A 7,963-nucleotide genomic window follows, 5' to 3' on the forward strand; every position below is an offset into this window, starting at 1 on the left:
TTTCTTGGCGACAGTGCAGTCTCCTCCACCCTTGTTTCTCTCTGCCGTCAGGTCCACATGTAGGATCTCTCAGTCATTGTTCTTTCCCTCCTCATCGTACACAAGGCTCTTGGCTCAACTCACATAGAATGCTAATGACTTGAAACGTCCCTCTAGGTCTCTGAGAACGAGACTCTGATTGGCCAAGGTCACTCTACACCAGCTGAACTCTGTACAGGATCAGAGGAGCCCTGTCACCTACTGTTGGGAGCAAGAAAGCTTAAATTAGACAATTTAATTGGGTAGGGGTGTCTGGGTGGCTCAGCTGGTTAAGTGTCTGACTCTTGATTTCACCTGAGGTCATGATCTCACAGTTTGTGAGTTTAAGCCTCATATCGGGTTCTGCACCGATGGCACAAAGCCTGCTTGGGATTCTCTCTCTCCCTCTCTCTGCCCCTCCCCTGCTCGGTCTCTCTCTCTCTCTCTCTCTCTCTCTCTCTCTCAAAAATAAATAAATAAAACTTAAAAAAATAAAATTTAACTGAGATTCATAGATACATTGATGTTTATGGTAGAGTTTGCAGATACCACACACGTTCACACCGGTAACTGGTTATTCCGTGTTCTCCAGCTGCTTTGCTTTCTTCTTGGGTCATATGATTTCCTATGGCTTTTGACCTTCTTTGTTTTCGAATAAAAGTATTAAAAGCTATAAATATCTTAAGTGATTCCTTTAGCTGTATCCTACAAATATTGATTGACGTGTAGAGTTTTCATTACTACTTAGTTCTAAATTGTTTATTCACTTTTTCAATACAAAGACTGTTTTTCAAACACTACAGCTCCTAACTTATTTTTGAAACTATTGTTTTAATTAGCATGTATAACATTAACCCTTAGTAATGTATTGAATTTTCCAATATGGCCTATGTCATAAGAAAAAAGAGCAGAGACTCAAACTTTTGAAACATTGCTCTTGTCATTTACTGAAGATCTGCATACAGCAAAGAATGACAGTGACCATCAGTCAGGAACCAGAGACCATTGCCCTTCAGAATCCACCATATGAATTTTGAGGAGTTTCCTCTGTACACAGGGGTAAAATGCAAAGGTCTCCCACATATACCTTCCAGGAAGTGCTTTGAGACCTCCTGGGAAGAGAAGACGTATCCACAAGTAAAGAAAGATTTGAAAATGTAATTTCCAAATAATAGGAAGCACAGTAAACTGGATTGAAAAAACATTTGTAAAGAGACAAAGTATTTGTCCAGGGGAAAAAGTAGAAATGTCATTGAAGTTTATTTAAAGGGCTGCTGGTGGTTGTTCAATAAGTAAAACTTTAAAATATCTGCATGAGTTACATTTTTTTAAGTTTGTATTTAAATTCCAGTTAGTTGACATACCTTGTAATACTAGTTTCGGGGGTACTATTTCGTGATTCAACATACATGTTGATGTATGCGTCATACAACGTCCATATGGATGATGCGTCCATACAACATCCAGTGCGTGTCACAAGCGCAGTCCTTAATGAATTACAATTTACCTTTCAGAATACACGACATAACGTGCTATTCGTGTCTCTTTGTAAATATCCTGTGAGTTCTTAAAAAGAATGTGGATTCTCTGTAAGGTGCAAAGTTTTCTACACATCTCATAGTCTTGTGGCACTTGTTGGTATCAATTCTTAATTTGCTTAATCTTTCAGTTTCTAAGTGTGTGTTAAAATCTGCATTCGGTTGTTGATTTACCTTTTTTTCCCCTAAAGTCTGGCAGTCGTTGCTATATTTTAAGGCTGTTGTTAGATGCATGTATTTTTACTGGCCATATTTTATGACCCTATATTTTATTTTACAGGATATAATACCTTTTCCGTCATTTATACTTTTTGCCTGCTAAATTATTACCGTTGCTCCTTAAGCTTCTTATTGTATAATATTTTCCTGGTATAGGTCTCTTTTTCTCTTAAACATTGTATTGAGTTTTTGTCTTAAATATGGTTCTTACAGAGAAGATATTGTTCAATTTTTTTAAAGCCCAATCTAAATCTGTCCTTTAATGGACTCAACTGTTTGCATTTATTTTATATTAAGGCTTGTTTCTGTCTTATTTAATTCTACCATTTACCTTTCTTTTTTGTTTCTTTTTTCTCCTTTGTTGCTTCCATTAGGGAGTTTGAGTGATGTTTCTTCACCTAGTTATATATTATTATATACATTCTTTTGGTGGCTCTCCTTTAATACCCACACTTGAGTTTATTTATACTGCTGATTTTTAAAATTAATATCTGTAACTTAATCCTAATAAAAAAAGTAATTTAACACATCCTCATGTCCTTGTAGTACTTCCCAATGCCCCCCCCCACTTATCATGTTGATAATGTCTACAATTTTAATTTTTGTTTATTATAGATATAATAGTTTTCATTTTCTTTAGTCCTGGCTTTTAAAAACGAAAAACCATAGACTTAAACAAGTTATTCTACCACCCATATTTCTCTTATCTCTTGCTGTAGAGTCTAGAACTTTTCCTCTCCACAAGTGTTTTCAGAGTCTGTGTGGTAGGCCTTCTGAGGTATGCATGCATGAGGATATTTTTATTAAACTTTCAAATTTGATTGAAAATTTGGTTGGGTATAAATTTCTAGTTTTGAAATTTTTTTAGTACTTCAAATATATTACTTTATTGCCTTTCTTCATCCCATGTTGCTGATAAGAAATCTGATGTATGATTTATTTTTTTTTTTTGATGATCTCTTCTTTCTCTTGGAAAGCTTTTATAGATTTTCTCTTTGTCTTTGATAGTGTTTAAACCTCTCTATCATAACTAGATATTTATTTTTCTTTTTTCATCTGAAGTGTTTTATCATTTATTTATTTTTGGAAAATTATCCAAAATTATTTCCTTAAATAGTTCCTCCTCTTTTATTTTTCTTTCCCTTTGGGTCTCCCATTTCCTAAATGTTGGGACTGCCTTCCAAATTTCTTAGTGTTTCCTTTTCTGTTTTATTTCTTTATCGTTTCTTGCTGTTTTCTTTCTGAAAGTTCTTTTGATTTTCCACATCATTATCTTGTTGCTTAGCCATCTATGTCTGTATCTATCCAATACTTATTTTAAATTCTCAGAGTTTCTATTCCAATATTTCTCAGATGGTAAAAAAATATACATATTATCCAGTTTGTGGTCATTCTTTGAGATAGTTGAATTCTTCATCTGTTAGTCATTTTGGCCTTTGAGCTCATGTTCACATAGGGTTTCAACTAATCTTTCTAATAATGTGTACCAGTGAACACCCATAGTCAGGCCCTCATCTGTGTCAGTCTAGGTGTATTGAGGGAACAGAAGAAAACAGGAGTCAAGGATGAGAGTCGTATGCACAATAGAACCACTGATGATCCCTGCCCCTACCCCAAGCCTTTACCATGATACTTATGGAAGGGCAGCACTGAGAATAGGCTAGGTTGAAGTCATAGCCCTATGGGTTTAGAAGAGCAATGCTGAAAGACTGACACTGACCTTGCTTTTATGAACACCTTACCCAGCAGGACTTAAGATACTGCCCTGATTTTGTTCCCAGCACACAAATGTCAGAGTTGAAGAGCAGATATTGATTGTTCCAAGGTAAACCAAAAGAGAGGAAAGAATAGAACTTAATATTCTAACCCATCCTCCCTTTATCGTCACAGGCAGCAGCCCTGCACGCCAGCCTGAGCCACCCAACAACTCCTGCTCTTTTAGGACAGGCTGCGGTCTTCCCAGGACTTTTTCACTATTATTGCTGGTGGTGCCGCTCCTGAAATCCATACCTTCCTCTTACTTCTACAATTACTGCGGCATTGCTTTCGAGGGTAGCAGCCTGCAATGTAGGCTTGACTGCCATCTTGGCAGAAAGCAGAAACTGAGACATTTCAATAGCTCTTGATCTATCAGGCATCCAGCATTTTGGACTCAACATAGCCTCCAAAAATACTGAAGCAATTTGCACAGCCACTAGAATGTAGCACAGGGCCTACTATTTTGTAACCTCACCGGCAATGTGTTTAATCGTTGTGTATTTTTCTAATTCAGTAGAAAAAAGTACATCTCACTGGTTGCTGTGCATTTCTCTGTTCACTAATAAAGCTGAAATTTTTTCCAACAGGTTTATTGAGTCCCTGGATTTCTTCTCATGAGAATTTGATGATTTATGGCTTTTACTATTCTCCTTTTCAAAGCTTAGTGGGTTGTTTTTTCTCATTTATTCAGTCTTCTATGATTTACTTTGACTTATGATTTATGGATTTGACACTCAGGATTTTTTAAAGTATAATATAAAAAAGACTTTATAGCATGATAAGAGTAAAAACAGATCTGATAATACCACAGAAATGGCATTCTCCGAGAGCTGTCTATGAAATAAAGACGGGGACATATTTTGTTTTCTATGTCCAAATGTTACTATTTGTATGCACTCACAACTGTCAATATTTTCCTTTATTATTTTATCTATTGTTTCTAAGCCTATAATTATAAAAATATCTCTTTGCAACCTTCAAAGCTGTTAAATTATATTTTATTCTGATTTCTAAACTTTACTATTTTATTAGTCAATCTTTTAATTCATCTGAAATGGATTGGCGGGGTGAGGAAAATGGTTTGAAATGTGAAAATTACAAATTGACTTTCAAAATGGACTCTCCCCTACCTTTTATCCAGCTAAATTATTACTACAGTTGATGGCATAAGGCCATGTATCCAGGCATTGCAAAAAAGATAAATACTCCTGTCAAAGAAAGATTGCTCAGCCAAAAGAGAATAATGACAGAGAGGAAACTCATAAAATGTTCTTATTGAGAGACTGTTTTGGTTTTTGTTGTTGATTTTTTTTTCCCCCTCTTCTGCTGTTCTGATAGCTTGATTGTTGGGGGAAGGGCTGAAAAAGGAAATGGAAGGAGCTGGCTGATTTTTAACTCTTTATCTAATGCAAAATTGCCTGCAAAATACAAGCACAAGTTTGAACTGCTAAAGCTGGCACAACCCAGCCTGAAATACATGGTTTCAGGGAAAAGCTGAACGGTAACAACTACACTTTGGAAGTAGGAACTCAGTACCTACATGATTCGCTTCTTTTTTTTTTTCCTATTTACCTTTGACTCAAATATTAATGAATTCATAATAATACACTTATATTCTTTGATATCCATATCATTTACAGATTACACCCGGCTCTTTCAACCCCAAATGCTGATCATTAGTTTCCAGGCAGTCTTTGTAAACCAGGGGAAAGTCCAGTGGTCACTTTTTGCTAATTGTCTGGAAACAATAACATACCCAGATGACAAAAATGTTCTCAGTGCCCTTCCTGTGTGTTTTCTCCCTTAGGAAATAATTTGCTTTATTGAATTTCTACAGTTCTTACCTTCAACGTGGCGGAAGGTGTTTATCAAGCTGCTTGCAGACTTCATGCCCGGATAATTCTGCGGCTTCAGCGCCACAGTCGTCAAATTACTTGAACTAAGTTTCCTCCTTTGTGCCTTAATGTTTTCATTTGCAGTAGCATGTAGCTCCTATGTGTTTGAGGATTCATTTATTTGAAATATATCTATATGAATGCTTGAGGATCATAGATGAATGGGATTTCATAATTGCAAAGGAGAGGTTAAAAAAGGAACAAGAGAGAACTTGGAGTTATTTTTAACCTATCCACTCTAATGGCAACAGCTGCTGCTAATTCCTAAAGTGATACTATCTGGCTTGCTTTACACGGAGTTTTTATTGTTGTTGGTTTTTGTTGTTGTTGTTAGATGGTGTCTAACATATATGAGTATCCCTTAAATAAATGAATAAATGAAACCCAGCAATTCATTTTCCATGCTCCAAAATTAACTAAAGGCTATATGGCAGCCTAAAATCAACCGTCTACAGTGACTAATTTGAAGAAAGTACATTAAAATCATTAGACAGATAAAGCCATGCCTCACTGGAAAAAATTTAATACTATTTTACAACTTTAAAAGCTAATCCCATAAGAAAGTAATTAAGAACAGCTCTGTGGTGCTTTGTTTTGGCCTCTTTTCTTATTCTATTAGAAACAGCTGATTAATATTCCTGTTAGATGTGTGTAATTCAGATTAAATGCGAAAAAACCCCACACTTTCCTATTTCAAGTTCTTTCTACTATATTGTGAGATCTGGTTCCTACTGGCCTTTACTACTCAGCATTAGAATACTTTTCTTGGGTGGGTTTTACCTCTTAGAAACGCCCACACTAGGGGGCTAGGTTCCAAAATTGAAGTTCTTTTATTAGATTAGCTGTCCTGTTCCTACCCCCCCCACCCCCCCACCCCCTCACCCCCCACCCCCCTTGCATCCCTGAGGGAATAGGTTCAGTGTGGACCAAATATCAGACTGGTGAGGGATGAAGGGAGGATGAAAAAGTGGAGGCAGCCAGGTAGCAGGTAAATCCTTGAGGGGGATAGGTAGCAGGACCCTGGGCAGCTGTCTGGGTGTTGGGGGGAAAGAAGGAAGAATTTAAAAGGAAACAAGGGAAACCCAAAAAGTTTCAAACTTAACTGCACCCTTAATGTTCAATCTGCCAGTCAGTCAACCAACATCTATTGAGTGCCTGCTGTATAAGCTGGCAGTGTGCCAGGTTCCAGACACCTATGTCAGTATCAAAGATACAGCTTCTTCCCATTTTTAACGAGTTTATAATCCAGAAGAAGAGACAACAGAAGATCTAATGGTGACAACAGAAGCTAAAAGGAGATAAAGGTCATGTATTCATTCATCCTTGAATTCCTCTGCTCCCGTTTTCTCTCTCTTTTTTTTTTTTTTTTTTTTATATGGAACGCTTCACAAATTTGCGTGTCATCCTTGTGCAGGGCCCATGCTAATCTTCTCTGTATCGTTCCAATTTTTTTTTTTTTTAGTATATGTGCTGCCGAAGCGAGCACTCCCGTTTTCTCTTAAATCTACTCCAAAAGGGCTCTTACTCCCACCACTCCTCCAAAACTGTTTTCACAGTATGGAAGTTTCTCAAAAGACTAAAAGTAGAACTACCCTATGATCCAGCAATTGCACTACTAGGCATTTACCTAAATGATACAAAAATGCTGATTCAAAGGGTACATGCACCCCAATGTTTATAGCAGCATTACCAACAATAGCCAAATTATGGAGAGAGCCCAAATGTCCATCAACTGATAAATGGATAAAGAAGAGGGTGGTATATTTACAAGGGAATATTACCCAGGCATCCAAAAGAATGAAATCTTGCCTTTGCAATGACATGGATGGAGCTAGAATGTATTATGCTAAGCGACATAAATCAGTCAGAAAAAGACAAATACCATATGATTTCACTCATGTGTGGAATTAAGAAAAAAAAAACAGATGGCCATATGGAAAAGGGGAAAAAATGAGAGAGGGAAACAAACCACAAGAGACTCTTAATGATAGAGAACAAACTGAGGGTTGATGGAGGGAGATGGGTGGGAGGTGGATTAGATGGGTGATGGGTACTAAGGAGGGCACTTGTGATGAGCACTGGGTGTTGTATGTACGTGATGAATCGCTGAATTCTACTCCTGAAACCAATACTAGGCTGTATATTAACTAAACTTTAAATAAAAAGTAAAAAAAAACAAAACAAAACAACACCTGTTTTCATAAAGGTCACCAATGACCAAATGCTAAATCTAACAGCCATTTCTCAGCTTTAAGCGACTCTCCAACAGAGTTTGTCAGAATTCATTCTCCCTGAAATAGTTTTCCCTTAGCTCCCAGGACAAGGCACTCTCTTGGCTTTCATCTTCTCTCTCTGGTCTCTGTTGATATCCTTTGTTGGTTCATCTTCTTCCTTTAGATTTTTATGTTGGAGTGCCCCAGATTTGGTTGTTGATCTTCTCACTGTCTATACTCACCCCCGCGGGGATCTCATCTGGGCATATTATGATTCTACATATAGCTTTCTTGCTGACAATTCCCAAGTCTATTTTTCCAA

The 7,963-nt window shown here is 37.0% G+C and overlaps 1 non-coding gene across 1 annotated transcript; it reads right to left on the bottom strand.

Moving 5' to 3' along the window:
• Window positions 1–6,797: 6,797 nt before the first annotated feature.
• Window positions 6,798–6,906, bottom strand: LOC125935828 (U6 spliceosomal RNA). Its single transcript, XR_007461813.1, has one exon. It is a non-coding gene; the product is annotated as a U6 spliceosomal RNA (small nuclear RNA).
• Between the last annotated feature and the right edge of the window lie 1,057 nt (window positions 6,907–7,963).

Source organism: Panthera uncia, assembly GCF_023721935.1.
Source record: "Panthera uncia isolate 11264 chromosome A1 unlocalized genomic scaffold, Puncia_PCG_1.0 HiC_scaffold_17, whole genome shotgun sequence".
Lineage (NCBI taxonomy): Eukaryota > Metazoa > Chordata > Mammalia > Carnivora > Felidae > Panthera > Panthera uncia.